Here is a 17571-nt window from a genome sequence, read left to right as displayed (position 1 = left end):
GTCTTATATCTAAGTCCTGGCTCAAAGCTGAGTTCGTCCAAGTCTACAAGAAAGGGCAACGCGACGATGAGGGGAATTATAGACCAATACGCTTAATTGATTGGCTACAGAAGTTCTTCTGCAGGCAAGTCCTAGGCAAACTGATTAGGTCCAAACTAATAATATACTCTTGGATTTGCAAGCTGGATTTAGACTGAAAACCAGCACCTTGGACCGAATCCTGAGGTTTAATATCATAAAGTGCAAGACAGTGGTACTTGGGAAAGGCCACCTCTATGTTGCCTTTGTAGATTTAAAATCTTCCTTTCATATGGTTCCCCAAAGCAAGCTGTGGGACGTTTTGGGAAATATGGGAGTGCCAGTAAACATTTAAAAAATAATTATTAGGCTCCATGAAAACAACCACACATGTCAGAGATGGGAAAAATAGGGAGCCATCTGACTCCTTTAGGATAGAGAGAAAAGTGTGGCAGGGCTGTGTTTTTATCCTCAACCCTCTTCTCTCTATTCATTAATGACCTGGCAGAAGTTTAATAACTTCAGAAACAAGGATGCCCCTAAAATTGGTCCTATGAAAATTCCCATGCTGCTATTTACAGAAGATACGCTCCTCATTCTGAAAACACCTAGGGGCCTTCAAACAATTTTAGATCACTTTATGTTGTTCTGTGAACATTGTGGGCTAGAGCTAAATGTCAGAAAAACTAAATGCATAGTGCTCAATTCTTAACGGTCTGTACAAACTAGTCCACAGGTCTACAACACTTCGCTTGAATTAGTAAAACATTTTGCCTAACTGGGACTGACACTGTCCCATACTTTAGCTGGAACGCTGAAGTGAACAAAAGTTCACTAAAACTGCAGCAAGAGACAGGTTATTCTTAAGATGGCCAAAAACTAAAATCCAATTATTTAACACCAGCTATAGAACTCTATAAAGTAAAGACAAAAAGCGCCGCTCTCTATGGCACCGAAATGTGGGGCGACTCGGGTATTAACGAGTTGATTGTGGTAGAGAATAGATTTCTCAGGCATCTTACTAACCTCCCACAGAGCACCCCTACCCTTCCCTTGCTTCAGGACATGAATTTAGGTCCAATCTCTTTCACAATTCAGTTGAACTGCAAATAGAATCTTATAGGTAGCCAATGAGGGAGCTTTTAAAAGCTGCGGGCCACTTAAGAATCTCTTGGTTGTGCTACCTAAAGAAAATAGTCTACTCTTTAGCCCTGGAACCTCTCTGGGATAACCCAGGAGACACCTCCAGGGCCAGACTGGCCGTAGCGGGCACCAGGCGTTTCCCCGGTGGACCGCCAGGGTGGGGCCCGGTTTTTGGCCCCTGTGGGGCCATTTCTGTTACCGGGGGTCGGCAGTATACAGCAACAAAATCGGCCAAAACCGGCCTTAGCAAACAGCTCGGCCGCACCCCCCACCCCTCCCAGGAGGGCCGTTCGGGCAGTTTGCTAGGGCCGGTTTCTGTTCCCAGTCCGGCCCTGGACACCTCCTGATTCCCACAACAATTTATTAAGGACTATTTGGGGTGAAAAAATCAAAAATTGCAAGTCTGGTAGTTTAACAGACCAGTTTCTTGATCAGAAGATCATGCCATGTTATGAAGCCTCGCTGTAGGCCATACAAGGCTTTCTAATAGGTAGCTAGGTATGGGACTCTCCCATTAGCACAGTTTATTTCTAGGTGGGAGAACATAAATAGATCTATCAAATCCTGTCCAGTATTCAACAATGCCTCCGAATCTATTCCACATCTTCAATTTATCTGTGATGCCTGTCAAGCACCGTGCAAGAAATGGAGTATCTCACTGTGCTGACTATGAGCCCTTGAGACACCGGAGATGGCGCTTAGGATCCTGATGTCTGACACTCCAGAAGTGATAATGGTTGGCCTGTCCAAATTCTTACAGTTCACTTGGCTTATCCATAAGCGATTGTGTGAATCAACTATGTCCTTGCTTAAGTCTTAGAAAACATGACTATATACTTGTGGACTGCACTTCCTTTCATTTCTCCTGCTTCTGGATGATCATATTATGTTACAATCTTAAATATTGGATAAGAGATTGTCAAGCAATTGAATTGAAAATACTTGAATATAATAAGAAATGTATTGTATTGTTGATTTTATAGTCTGATTGTTTTCAAATAACCTAAAACATTTGATTGGTTTTAAATGCTGGTATATGTTTTTTTGCTATTACTGCTACTATGATCTAGCTGCCATATATTTTTTACTGTATGTTCTAGGGAATTGTAAGCCCAAATAAACAATTGATGAATATTAATGAGTCACCTCTATGTAGGCCCAATGGATAAATGTAAAGGCAAATTTGTCTTATGGCACCTAACACACAAAAGCTATTTTCACTGTAGGATGGTTGGCTGGCCCATTGAGAAACACTAGGCAGGAATATTGATTATTTCTACAGCTTGAAACATTGTGAAATAACTATTTTTAATATTTATTAAAAGCACAACTTAATATTGAATTCATATGTTTGATAAATATGAAGGGCAAGAAACTTTTAGAAAGTTACCCGTTCTCTGACTGAAGCTACTGGAGGCTAATATGCCCCCAACTGTCTCTAAGCTGGTGAAAAGCCCTGATGATTTATGAAAACTGCTCCTGGAGCAGAGACAATGGTCTGGGTATGGTGATGTGTTTTTGTTCCTCTGGAAGACTAGTTGCGCTGTGCCCAGGAACTTAATTTACTTCAAATAGCCCTCCCCTGTCAGAACACTCTAGACCTGTGGAAGAACAAAAGATTGACTGCATTTGCTGTTTGAGATCCTGCAAAGAGACCTGAAGGGCTGGATCTGCTCGAGTTGTGAAGTACAGTGTCACAATAAGCCAACAAGTTTCAAGAGGCCTTTTCCAGAAGTGCCCAGCTAACCAGTGCAACCTGGAACTGGCCTAGTCCCTGCTGGTGACCTCTGCTGAGGTCCTGGCATCCTTGGATCTATCTAACTAGAATGGTCCTATCACCTGTGAAAACTTGAGACTTAGAATATTTTGGGACTTCAAGATCTCTGGAGGACCAGGACAAACTGCCAAGCCAGTCTGCCCAATACCCAACCTTGCTGGGCTGAAGAAACACATTTCCCCCACTTAGAGCTTTTCTGTTGCACCAAATGCATTTCAGAGGGACCCCAGGAAGAAGTTATCCAGTCTCAAGGATCCCTTGACAACCCTGCCCACAGCCTTGCCCCGCTAGAGGATTTTGGGCTCCGAAAGTAAACATTTTGACTAGCTAAAAGTGCCAAAAGAATTCACATCGCAAGAGGGCTTCCCTAGGTGCAAAATGTGAATTCTCCCACTCAGAACATTTCCCCCTATAGACATCATCTTCACTGAGACCCCCTCCTACGCATATCTGATTTCATGGTGCCCTCTTCAGACACAGCCCTCTGCCTTGCCCTGCTGAAGGATTTGGGGTCCACAAAAAGACTAAAGGGCCTCATTTATTATTTACTGGATGGCTCGTCCTCAACCAGAGTGAGTAAGGAAATGACTTAGTCATCCTGATGGAGTTGCTGCCAGCCACATTTTAAAATGTCCGCTGGCCTGGCAGACATTTCAAGAGTTGACAGGAACTGCTGTCATGGTGGTTCCAGCCAAAGCATTGTCAGCTTTTTTATTTTAAACAATTTTACTTTGGGTAAAAGAGAACCAAAATGCATGTAAGCACCATGTACCACTCAGGATACTGGATTAGCAGTTCTGACCCTCAAACCTCCCCCTCACAGACAAGGATATACTACATCAATGGACTACAATACCAAAAATACAATTCCTCGATTTCACAAAATGACTGTAGATGAGGCCTCTATAGGTCCCTCACAATCACCAGAACTTCTACTCATGGGGGCATCCCCTACCTTCATGGACCTGCCGCTCCGCTGCCCTTATGTGTTGTAAGTTTGACAGATGGCACCATCTACATAACGGAGTCATAGGTCGAACTCACATTTATTTATTTTCAAAAAGAGAATACTAAAGCAGGATTTTCTTTTTGAGAAAAAAAATGCCTCCCTTGCCATGGGAGTTTTCTCCAATGGTGAGGGCTGGCATTGAGCACTTTTTAATGTCCCTTAGTGCCAGGTTTTTCCTAGTGGTAAACTGTATTGGAAAATGTCTGTCTGCCTACTCATCTAAGTTAGGTGGGCAAACATACAGCCAAACCTCATTGGGGCCTCAATCCGTCTGGCCTTTGGAGGAATTTGACTTTGGCAGAGATGGAGTAGTAACCCTCTGGCCTGAGTAGTAAATTTATAAAGGAAACAATGGTCCCTAAAGAGGGAAGTGTAAAACTCAACTTCTACTAAAACACTAGTAAATGACTAACTAAGGATCGGTTTTACTGGAACACATACAATCTTATTCAAATGCAAATTATTTATAATGATAGGAATGCAAGCTCCTAGGTGCCGATTCACAGAACTGACCTGAGATTAAATCCTAAACGTACTACTTTTGGTATTCACAGAAGGCATTTAGTAGTAGTAAAGTTAGGACTCCTAACTTTACTACTACTAAACTGAGACAAAATCCTAACTTTACGACTTTCGTTACTCACAAAAGGCATTTAGTAGTAGTAAAGTTAGGATTACTAACTTTACTACTACTAAATGCCTTTTGTGAATACCGAAAGTCATAAAGAAAGAATTTTGTCTCAGTTTAGTAGTAGTAAAGTTAGGAGTCCTAACTTTACTACTACTAAATTCCTTCTGTGAATACCAAAAGTAGTAAGTTTAGAATTTTATCTCAGATTGATTCTGTGAATCGTCCCCCTAGAGCTTTGATAACATGTACAGTTTGTAATTAAAGCGGTCTTTCCCAAACAACGCAATGGCACAGTGAGTGTAAAAATTAGTGATTGAGGAGTTCACTACAATATATACATCAATAGTGACTGTGGAGGATACACATTTGTTTAATCTATACTCTAATATAGAGTTGCAGGCTCCTGAAGTACTAATATACAGTACACTATTATAGTGTTAATGTTTCGACCCTCTAGTGTTGTTTCTACTGGGTCAACATTAGGACAGAGAAAGGGAAACACCTAATGGAGGGTACCGTATATCAGTTGGTTTAATTGATAATGAAAAATAAACTTGTGTAGATTTAACATTAAATTGGATGGCCTATGTATTGGATAGTGTGCATGCCCAGCATTATGGATCCACATGTCATCGGTCACGGAACAAACATCAGAACATGTAACTAGATCCACGGCACAGCTCTGTGTACCTGCTAGTGTTAGCCATAAAGGTCTCACTTGACAATAGGTAAGAGTCTCCTGTATAGGGGAAGGGCCTATTAATGGTCCACAACTGTGGAATAAGTGCAAGTATGTAGGTTGACTTCTAAGTGGTACTAAAAGGAGGAGTTATGAGTCCCTATTCCATCCTATCTCCAGGGTGGTCTAAAGATGCGGGCTTATTGCGCAGGGAATAGCAAACATCCAGGGTTTGGTATGATTGCAGATTACAGTATTTGGTTTCTGAGGGGGTACCCTTTGACAAGGAGGAGAGAATTATGTAAGCCCAAAAACTATAAATAATGCGGATGAAATATGGTCACATTGTGAAAGCAATCTAACAGATTTGAGATAGGATCACCTTGGCATACTTGGTGCACTGCAACTCAAGTCAATAGAACCTGCATGTTAGGGAGATCATCAAGTGAAATGTGTGAGGGTCTCCAATGGATAGTAAAAATTACCTGATTCACTTGAAGTAAAAAAAAATAGTTAAAGGCTCGGTGCTATTACAGTGAAAGGAAGATGTTGATAGGAAGTACTTACAATGTAAAACTGACTCAATGGAATGGACTTTAAGTTTTGTTACACGGCCAGGCAAAGATCTGTTTTCTTGACTTATAGACTACCCCTTTTAGAAGTGATATTTAGGTGCAGAATTCTATCATTAGTATTGGAATTTGTAATGGTGATGAGACCCATTACCTGTCTTGATTGCTCCTCCAATCAAGTGCGGAAAAGTCCACATCCTTTCAAATATGATTTTGAGATCTGCACAGACATGACTTAATTTGATTGTACAAATCTGTTTCATATTGAAGAATGATTGCATTATTATTTTTTTATTAATTAAATTAAAATAAACGTTACATTCCAAATCCATATTACATGTCCAACTGAAGTTGACACAAATCGCTAAACTTATAACAAATGAACTATTGCCTGTTAATACATAATTGTTAGACAGTAAAACATGAAAATATTATGAAGGGAAACAGTTATAATATCTAAGATATAAGAATGTAGCTTTTTCTTGTTCTGAGGTATCTGCATTTCTTCCATGCCTGTGGTTGCATTTGATGAAACTGTGATAATGCTTTCAGCTTTAGGATACAGTGTCTTATGCTCTCTGGAAAAAAGTAAACATTACCTAAAATGTATCAATTCTGCTTCTCTTAATTTAGAGTGTTCCACTTACGGTAAGTCCAGCTTTTGATCTATGTGAAAAATGGATTCTAATCAATGAAAAAACATGTCTAAATGAACTTTGCCGACTGCTTAAAACCGAGTATATTCTTAGAGAGTAATAAGACTTTATGAATGTGTTAAAGTAAATACATAGTGTAAGATATTTGGTGTGAATGTGATACCCCTACAAAACACTAAGGCCACAAAATGTTAAGGGTAAAATATAGTTTCAATAATTTAAAACTAGGCTCAACCCTTGGTAGCTATGGCACAGAGCAGACAGGCTTAACTTAGGAAAATGTGTTAAGTATTGAGCAGAAACTAAACAGTTAAAATATATAAATACAACACAATAAAAATTCCACAGACAATTTCTAAAAATAGAGAAAAATTAAATGAGAAAAATGACATCGAAATAATAAAGATCAAATAGGGAGACTGTAGATATGCATTTCTAAACATTCAAGCCAAAAAGGGCCAAGAAAAAGTAAAGTGCCAATCAGAAGATATTATTAACAGATGGCTAGGACATAGATGCAATTTCAGACTGACTGTGATGAAGAGCAGATCACCCAGTGAAAGATTTTTCATTCTAACTTGGTCCATGAAATGGAAGTCGAAATCCTCCAACAGGGCAGGGCTGCAGGCTGTATCCTGTGAAGTCATCTCAAAGATGGGTAGCTGCTCCTCAATGTGGTTCCACTGCAGTTATTAGGATTGGAAAGAAAAGGTCCAATCGAGAAAATTCTAAATTCACTCCTGTCATTGTGTCTAATTGGCCAAGCTGTGAACTCTCACAATTGGACATTGTTGCAGCTAAATAAGAACAAAATAAAGTCTCAACTTTTCAGAGTTCCTGGAAAAGCTCCCCCACATCACTTCGAAGGCTCTCAGGAATACAGAACATTGCATAGGGGACAGGAACCCCTTTAGACACCAGAGGGCTTTGGTCAAGGTCCAGTTGCCACTCGTTAGCTGGGCACATAACATCAGGGAAAAAGCATCTTGCAGCTTGTTGTGTCCTGACAGCCACACAGGAGGTTAGCCAACTGACCCTTAAGTTCACTTCCTAGGTCTGGGTAAATTTTAGAGCCTATCCACCCATTCAGATTTTCTACACTGGTCTCAGACAGTAGGTACAGTCCTGTTTTCTTTTTTCTGCAGCCCTGCAGTCTACAGGTAGCAATTAACTTTTTTCTATGTCTTTTCTTTCACAATATACTAAGGGCCCAATTCAAAAAGCGTCTTATGACTTGTAAAGTTACGATTGTGTAGTCTCTGCACTCGGAGCAGAGTCTGCACTAGTGCTGGAATTTCCTCACTCTGGGAGGAATTTCCATATAGCGGACTCTCTGCAATGATCCTAAATGAGATCCCACAGCAAGCGCAGAATTTCTTCCATGAGTGCAGAGACTCCACAAGAATGCGAAGACTATGCACGCGTAATTTTATGAGTTGTAATTTCCATTGTGAATCAGGCCCACAGACGTTTGGACCTGTCCCACTTTCGTGGTTCACCCTGACAGGCATTGTGGCTGTTGCTTGAACAGGGTTCACCCCCCACTCAGCAAACAACCCAATTTCCAACATTGGTGGCAGCGGTGGGATCCAGAACTAGTGTTTGTGCAGTCCCATTGAATGATTTGTCTAACACAAGAAACTTGTATAAATAATTTGACAGCAGAATTTACCTCTTTTTAAACTCTTCTTGGTGTATCATTGTCTTTCTCCCGCATTTTCAAATTTTAGGTGCCCTACTTCCCTTTTAGCTGTAGTACCATGGATGTATGGATCTGATCAACTTTGACTCCCTTAGCAGGGCTGAGCTACTGAAGCTCTGTGAGAATAAGGGCTGAAGGCAAGCATGAAGACTACAAAGTTGAATCTTATGGTAGCCCTCAGAGCATATGAGAAAGTACAGAAGTGGCAGTCCATCCCACATGGGGATGATGATGAGGAAAGAGCCCACCTAGCGGATGATGATGTAGTGAAGGACTCAAACATGGATCTTGTGCTGCAAGGAGAGCACAACTCACCCCAGAATTCCCAAGATGCCCAGGATGGAGCAGGGAGCAGTGTGTCTGCCAGGGATGTGTCCTTAAAGAAGCTGGAGACAGGAAGTCGGAGAGCAAGCCCAAACAGCAACTGGCCAAACCAAAGTTGGAATCTGAGGAGAGAATGGCAAGGGAGAAACTGCCATGGAGGCGAGGAGCTCAGTCTCAAGGACCTGGACATCAGAGCCAAGCCGGCAGAGTCCAGCAGTATTGAGAACAGCATTGCCGCAGTGCCCACTGGAGAAAAGAGGGCCCCCATCCCAAAGGATCTGGTGCCTAACTTTGTTGTAGGGGACAACATAGACAACTGGTTTCAGGCCTATGAGATTGCCCTGGAGATGCATATAGTCCCTGAATAAGATTGAGGACCAGCTTCTGGAGCCATATTTCCATTGAGCGGAGGGATGCCCAGTTAGCCCTACGGAAAGGGGACAGGAAGAATTATCCTCTCATGAAAGAGGCTCTGACCAGGAAATATGGGCTCACTCCAGAGAATTTTAGGTAAAGGTTTAGGGACAGTCAGATTCTTCCCGCTACTGCCCTGTGTGGATTGGGTGAATCATCACCAAGATCATCAGCAGTAAACTTTATTCAGTTTTAAAATTGCAAACCATAAAAGTCAGACACAATAACATCAACCAGTATGCAATAATAAATAGAAAAGCACGATGTGAACAGAGTGGCAGATAAAAGGATCGCTTAGTAGATGTAAACATTTTAAGGCAGTTCTGGCCTGTGCAAAGTTTCTTCCCACTAAAAGTGTCTTTAGGAAACAAGATCTAAAGTGCTTGTAAATAGGACAAAAGAAAATAAAGTGTGTGGTGTCTTGGGTAGATAAAGCATCACAAATACATAGGGGTAGTCTGCATCATGATACCATCCTTTGAGAATACTAAGTAAACAATGAACCATATTTAACCTACAGTGAGTTAACAAATATTGATGAGTGTTGGGCATGTCAAACAAAAGATAAGGTTCTATTGAGAAAGTGGACTACTCAAGACAGTATGACCTGACTGAAACCAAAGTAAGAGCAAGGGAGTCCCTCTTTTCAAACAATTGTCCGCAAAAGGCTTCTTTAATCTTAGTAACATCAGCCTTCTTAATGCTCTCAGGGGAGCTAATGAGGGAGGGATGTCCTAATTTAAACAGAGAATCACAAACATAAGTGACCCAGAGTGTACGAGAGACACGATCAAAGTTTAGGCAGTCCTGAAGCAGTTTCCTATTAAGTTATAATTTCGGCTTAAACCAGACATTCAACCATATTATGAGAGGACTCAGTTGAATCGTGCCAGCCAGAAATCTCTGCTCCAGCTCTTCATGTTTAATACAAGTAGATGAACTACTAGGAAGTGCAAGTAGCTTTCTGAGGAACATGTTCTCACAACACTGTAAAGAGGTGATGTAAGCATGACCCCAAATATCACAATTATAAGGCGCTATAGGTATATATTTGGGGGCCTATTTATGAAATTGTCATGCAGTGCAGCACAGCAAGTCACCTCTCTGCCCTGCACCGCATGACAGGGAAAGGACAGGAATGTGCCATGTTAAAGGCAATATGATGCATCCTGCCTTTTCCTGTGCACTGGCACCCTTTTGGCAGCCTAGCGCCAATGCAGGCTGTCAAAAGGGTGCCAGCGTTGCATGCATGATATTTTTGTGCAGGAAGGGACACCTTCCTGCACAAAAATAATGCTGAGAGGTATCTTCCTCTTTCTGTGTGTGCTGCAGAATGCTGGAAAGAGACGGTAATAAGGAGAAATAAAGATATTTCTCCTAGTTATGCCTCTCCTAGGAAGGCATATCACATTTGGCTCATTCCCAGGTTTACCAGTTTTGGTGAATGTGGGTATGCATCAAAAAACATAGAAGTTGAATGAGTTACCCCGAAACTGGTCTCAGGGTCCTTGATTCTAGTCCAGGGAAGACATAACTTTGCAGCTCGGGCTAGACTGTTCCCATGAGGAACAGCGTTAAGACTGAACTGGGGTGGCGAAGTGGGCTAAAGAATGATGATGGATTCAACCCAGATCTGTGACTGGGGGTAAGTGTCTAAAAAGTTTCAGTGCTCTATCTATGATCTCCTTGTGTTTGCTTTGTACACCCTCACAATGCCCATGGAATGCCTTCCCAGGGCAGAGTAAGACAACATAGCAATTCTTGATGTTACTGCAGATTTATGGAGCCACTTTGGGCTACACAAAGTAGCATTGCGTGACTTCATACATCTGACTTAAGGTTTGCATCACTCTGGCACGTTGTATGGTGCAAGAGTGAGGCCAACCAGCTTGTAAATAGGCCCCTTGGCCTTTTAAATCTCTAACATAGCCCCCACCTATTTATGACCTAATTTAGCAGCAAAGTAAAAAATGGCAGCAATCATTCTGGCAAAAAGATTTCTTCTTGACGTAACCAGAGAAGACCAACTGACAGAAAAGCCAAACATAATGCCCAGGTATGAAAAGGTTTTGACTCTAATACTTGTGTCACTCTTGCAAAGGTGAACTCTGCGCTTGTTGTTTCTGGGGCCTATAATCATAGTGTGCATTTTGATCGAATTAATGCTAAGATCAAGTGAGTTCATATAATTGCTAAAAAGGTCCAATACAATTTAAAAACTTTGCGCAGACCTCGAGACTAAAATGTTATCATCTGCGTATAGGAGAGCAGGAATAGGGTGGCCGTTCATTTTAGGATGGTCACGACTCCCAGACATGAGAATCTGCTGCAATTTGTTAACGTAGAGAATAAATAAAAAAGGAGCTCAAATACAAACTTTTCTGAACCCTCTGTTAAGTGTAAAGAGCTCAGCACATTTCCCATTTAAACCATACCTTATATATGCGCTCAAATTAGAGTGCAAATCACATGAAAACAAAACAATTCTATTGCCAATCCCCATATCTAGCATGAAGAGCCACAGCTTGTCTCTGTTGACCAGTGGCACCCAGCACAGGTGAGAGCGGTGACCCTATCAAAAGCAGAAGTTAAGTCCATAAAAGCCAGGTGTACGACTCCGGGTTTGGTCACAGTGTATTTATTAATTAAAAGGTACAGGTTAAGGCACTGATCTACAATGATCTTGCCCGAACTGAAAACATTTTGTACATTTTTTAGTATACTCCATGGTGTTTGGCCGAAATTGTTAGTCTAGATAGAAGCACTTTACAGATAACTTTGACCTCCTAGTCTATCAAAGAAGTCAGGCGATATCACCGAGGATCATCCCTCAAACATTTTTTGTACACAAGGATGATAACAGACCTAAATCAAGTACAAAGGAGATTGTAGATAAAAACATAAGTTTTCCTTTAGGGCATTGGGCCTGTTGATTAGGCATGGTTAAAACTACATCTCTTACTTCCGTCCAGTCAAAAAAGAGAGAGAGGTTGTACATAAAAGTCAATATTGAAGGGGTCCCTATATGCTCTGCAACATAACATGGTCTGTCATAATTAGCTTTGAAACGTTCGACCCACATTGCAGCCATATTATGCTGCAACAAGGAGATGCCTGGTTCATCGGTAAAGAAAGGACCGTTTACGATCTCACAAAAATTACCGTTGGATCTAAATGCACATGTAGAAACAAGATCATGCCAGGCCTCTAGTTTCAGCAGATACTTTCGGCTCTGTAGGGTAGCTTTATACTGGGTTCTAAGGGAGGCAACTTTACATCTATCCCTAGGCTTTCCCTTAAGAGCCATGAGTCCTCTCGCAGAAGCAACCAGACCATTTGACATTTGTAGATTGGCTTGGTCTGGATGAAGTAAGGAGGACTGCCACATGTCTGCCAATAATCTCTTACAAACAAAAAAAGGTCTCATTTGAACATTGAGGGTCAAGACACAACATAAAAGAATCAAAACAATGATGAAGCAATTTACAGTGGAAAAGCCCAGGGTCAATATCATGCCATCTAAGCCTTTGCCCCTGTTCAATGTTAGACAACCAACCATGGATTAGATTCTGGGAGAAATCCACCTGCTGCCTCCAAGACAGTGGTAAGAAGAGGATTGTAGTCACGTTTTGTGTCCCAAACCACATCATAGTGTGTCAACAGCTGCAGCAAGCTAGTAGAAACAAAAAATAAAATCTATAATGGTAGAGGCACCACTTTCCATAAAAGTAGGTTTAAGAGCACTGCCCCCAAACAGCGCTGCACCCTCACACAGCATACATAGTTTAAACGGATCTCCTAGTGCACTTTGTACAAAGTGTGTATGTGAAAAGGACTGTAAGAACTTATCATCAAATTTTCAGTCATCACAGCAATGTCGATGGAAGTCTCTCATTAGAATAACCAGGGTGAAAACATTGCAGATTGAGGGCAACTATAAAACAGCTATCTGATAATTCTACCTTGGTCAGCAGTAAGAAGACGGCAATTAGCATTCTACAAGTTAATAACAAGCAACCTGCATGAGCTAGAGAAGGACAACCTGGAAGGGTCATCCATATAACCTGCAATGTCAGCAATGATCCAGGAAAGGATGACCAATGCAAAAGGAGGTTTATTAATACAACTTTTTGGCTCTAAACGTGAACATTCCTGTAGCCCTGGGGGTACAGTCAATGATGTATGTCAGTTAGTAGTGTCCAGGGTACACAGGGGATCACAATAATTTGAGAGGGGTAAACTGAACAAACCACTATGAAGATTACCAGGGTGTCCAGAAAAACAGGAAGCACCTTGAGTAAAGCCAGCTGTACAAAGAGTACTAGGGTGTGAGCTAGGTTATAAGTGAAGATGTTTGTTTTAATCCAATGATACAGGAGTGATACTTGTTTTGGGATTGCGCTGCAAAATGAGTGACCTTAGAATGTTCTTCACGCTAAACGTGTTGTTAAAGTTAATGGCGATGCAGTTACCAGGTAGAGTTTTAGAGCTCTTGCCAGCAATGCAACACACCTAACCATATTTATATGTTTAAATGGGTGCAGGCTGGAGGTCAGCTGACCATGAAGTGAACAACCTTATTTCTAAATTGGTGGCAATCTTTGATAGAGTAGGCCTTCAATTTAGGAACATTGGTCAGGATGACAACAAACAGAATGGCTGAAGGGGAAAGATCTAAGCATTCCTGGTCTCCATCGATCAGGGGGACCTTTTTTGCCTGAATTCGGCCACCCACTGGACAAGGTGATCCCTGAGCAGAGTTATAAAGAAGCTTTGGGAGATTGCATCCAAGGACTGTCAAGCGATCTCCCACTTGAAGTGTCAGTGGCAGAAACACTGCTCGTAACATTTGATCGCGCAATTTCCGTGTCAGGATAGGTTGAGTGAAGGGTGGCTTGAGCATTGGTATGATTCCTGAGCAGGAGTACTTCACTCGACAGAGACAGTTGAGACAATAGTTGATAAATTATTGGCAAAAGAGGTGACTGCTGAAAGGACAACAAGCCGCTTTTCGACAATAGTCTATCACAGCATTCCCTATATAATTCAGTGGTATCTTTTAATGTTTTTAACAAACTGCCCTATTGAAAATTACATAAAGTGTAAGAAGTGCTAGCAACTTTCAGATTGGATGATGAGGTCTTGCCCTGAAATGAGGCCTTCGCTCTGCCCTTTCTTCTAGGTGGAACACATAGGTGGAGCATGGCAGGGTCACATTGCTTGTGAACAGTTTAATTTGTAGTAATAGGCCTGGGGCTAGGAGATGGAGAAGTAGACAATACTGTAATATGATCTGATGCCAACCTGGTGGAGTTCTTAATGTGAGGATCTATAGATGTTAAGGAAGTAACAGAAAGGCCCGACACTGCAGGGCTAGTGGCAAGGCCAAGTTCCTTCTCCACTGTAGTGAGCCCTTCGTTAACAGCCCCCACCACGAGTTCAGATATATTAATATATTCGGTCCGTTATGAGGTCTCTTTGATATAGGTGTCTGTGAAAATTGAAGCCAAGAGTGGTGGCCTGGTATGGTCTGGTTTGGGAGGGGGCACAGTGACGGCATTTCAAAGCATCTGCCCGGAGCTGGCTGCTGACAGTCTCCGCTTTCCCTTCCTTGCTGGGATTTCTGAGCCTAATTGTCCTCTGCCCCCACACACCACAAAAAGTGTCCAGTGGCGGGGAACAGTGGTGGCTTTTTGAAGCACCCACCTGGAGCTGGCTACTGACAGTCTCCACCACCCTTGCCTTGCAGGGGCTTATGAGCTTTGTGGTCCTGCAGCATGGGTAACAAAATCACCTTTACAAAGCACCTGCATAGCACTGGCTGCTGACTGTCTCCGCCTCGTCTGCCTTGCAGGGATTTCTGGGCCTCATGGTCCTAGGCCCCTGCACACCACCAGAGAGCATCCAGCAGTGATGCAACAGCAAAGCCTTTTTAAAGCATCCACCCGTCATTAGCTGCTGACAATATCCACCTCCCCTGCCTTGCAGGGGTTTCTGGGTCTTGTGGTTATGAGCCCCCACACCCCCCACCAGAGAGCATTCCCTCTGTGTGAATCATTTTTGCAAGGCACTGGATGCTTGGGTGAAGGGCAGTGATGTGAATGATTACAAAGGGCTGCATAACTTGATTGCAGGGGGTAGATGTTAAGTCTTTGGTTTATAGAGCTGTGCCAACACCTTGTGGATAGTAATCTCACTGACCCCAGGGAGGTTGCTAAGGAGGCAGACCTCTGACTCATCGCCAGGGTCGATAAGAAGTACCTGGGAATGACCCCAAAAGGGTGGTTCAGGCTATTTGCAGTGTTAGGCGGAGGTCAAAGGAGACACAGACAGGTACCAGAGTAAGGTGGGGGAAAAGGGTTCCCATGCCCCTTCGGATGAGGGAGGGTTTGGTGGGCCGTGGTCGAGGGCGTCCCATTTCCAAGAGCTGGGAGGGGCAGCTGCCCAGGGTCCCCTAAGAGTACAGAGTTCAGAGGCCCATAGAAAGAGGCAGTGAAGGAAGGGCTCAACCCTCACCCTTACTCAGCTTTAGGGTACAGATTCCACCCATGGGCTATTAGGAAAGAGAGTAGAAGGATAGTGCCTGGAGGTGTTTCCCCCCACTCTGAGAAACTTCAGAGGTCACAGAACCCTGGATGTCCTGGGACCTGGCTCTTGACATTGGGAGCTGTCAGTAGCCTCTGTTAGTTGCAGTCCTTATGAGCAGAGTTTTTCTTGGGCTGGTGACCAAAGTCTGACCCGATGGGTGGCATAGGCCACATCACTTTGTTGGCCATGATGATACTGTCTGCCTAATGGGATGCATATGTGAGCAAATTAAAGTTAGGCCCTGCACAGATGGGGTGAGCAAAAGGGTTCCCAATAGGTCAGTTCAGTGGCTCGGGAAAGTGTAGACAGAGGGATCCAACTGAGTTCAGAAGGGCATGGAAATGTCTAATGCTGCTGCTGTAGAGGGGCCTTTTCTATGTTCTATCACCTAATCAAGGAAGCCCAACAAGTATTGCGTAGTCATTCCTGTCTTTTGGCTAGGGGGGGTTGTGTTGGACCTGGCCCTCTTTGCAGAGTGATCCTCAAACTGTTTGCTTTTACCCCTTCTATTTTTTGCGGAATTCGTTTTGTTGGCTTTAGGGCTCTGTACACTTTGTCACTGCTATCAAGTGCTAAAGTGCTTGTGCTCTCCCCCTAAAACGTGGTAAAATTGGCTTACACCTGAGTGGCATATTTAATTTACTTATAAGTAACTGGTAAAGTGGTATACCATATAGCCAGGGCTTGTAAATCAAATGCTACTAGTGGGCCTGCAGCACTTATGCGTATTCCACTACTGTGAGACCTGACTGTCCCATAGAATAACAGTGGGTTACCTATTGCATTTAACAAGTGTTAACTTGTGATTGTGAACAGGTATTCATTTCATGTTTGGTGTCTGGGAAATTGTAATTAAAAAGCCTTTTAATGGCAACGTTGGATTTTATGTTAAAGTTTGAAAATGCCACTTTTAGAAAGTTGCCATTTTCTTGCCCTAAACTATTTGGTACCTGTAGAGTATCATGGACCACATGGCTAGGTGTAGTCACTTTCTGGCCCTACGGAAGGACTCTCAGAGGACTGCCTGATGCTCTGTCTTGCTGTGTACTCCACAAGATTGCTTTGCTGCCTAGAGTCTGCTTGACCCCTCAGAAGCTTGCTCTAATGCTTGAGCCCTGCTTCATCGCCTGCAGCCAGGACTACCAGAATGACTCCAAGGGCTCGTTTGCTGGCATCCTGTTCAGAGCCTCAGGGACAGAAAAGTTTCCCACCATCTTGAACCCACACCTTCAGCCAGCCTGAGTGAGTCCTAACCTTCCATGTGGTGTCCCTACACTACTAGACCCTTGGTGGTGGTGCAAAAAGATGCCCAGATTGCTGAAATCCAAATCTTGGTACTTAGAAACTTTTTAGCTAAAACTGCTCCTAGAACTGAGAGTAGACTGGGGGCAACCTGCTTGTCGATTTGCCTAAGATGTATCATCGGTTAACCTTACTTTGCAGCAGCTCCACTGTGTTCTTCTCTGCAACAGCAAATCATGCTCAGCAGTCCTTTCCTAAAGGGGTATCAGGTTTCAGGGAACTCCTCTCTGCTACAGCATCTTGATTGTTCCACTGCAGATTTTGGACTTCTAAAGAGGAGACTTAGGATCTAATTATGATCTTGGCAGATGAGATTCTCTATCACAAATGTGATGGATATCCTGTCCACCATTTTATGAGTTCCATAGGATATTATGGAATTGTAATTTGGCTGCTGGGATATCCATCAAATTTGTGATTGAGTAACTGTATGCCAAGCACGTAATCAGGTCTTAATTCTGAACGTAAAAATCATCACCTCGACTTTGTCCAGTGGCTCCCCGACGACAACGTTCCCTCCGTAGACACCGCCTTTAGCCTTGCCCTGCTGAAATGCACCTTCTCAGAAGATTTTCTTCAAAACCAATTCCTGCATGACAAGATGTCTGCGGTTTGCTCTTTGATCGTTTAGGCACTAGTGTTCACCTTGAACTTAAAAAAATCATAACTCCAGTTCAACTGACTGGAGTTTTTCATTTTAGTGTCAAACACATGATTACAATGTGCTCATTTTTTCTAAATTGGTGTGGGAATGTT

General features: G+C 42.7%; 1 long non-coding RNA gene across 1 annotated transcript in view; it reads left to right on the top strand.

Moving 5' to 3' along the window:
* The window catches only part of LOC146811208 (uncharacterized), a 70258-nt gene that overhangs the window by 50890 nt on the left and 1797 nt on the right, over positions 1-17571 (top strand). Inside the window, exon 3 of the long non-coding RNA XR_014965796.1 lies at positions 6463-6477. This is a non-coding gene — a long non-coding RNA (uncharacterized LOC146811208). The remainder of the gene's footprint in view (positions 1-6462; positions 6478-17571) is intronic.

The sequence above is a fragment of the Triturus cristatus genome, chromosome 7, assembly GCF_964204655.1.
Source record: "Triturus cristatus chromosome 7, aTriCri1.1, whole genome shotgun sequence".
Lineage (NCBI taxonomy): Eukaryota > Metazoa > Chordata > Amphibia > Caudata > Salamandridae > Triturus > Triturus cristatus.
Note: the sequence above shows the minus strand (reverse complement) of the source record. Positions and strands in the feature narration are given on the sequence as shown.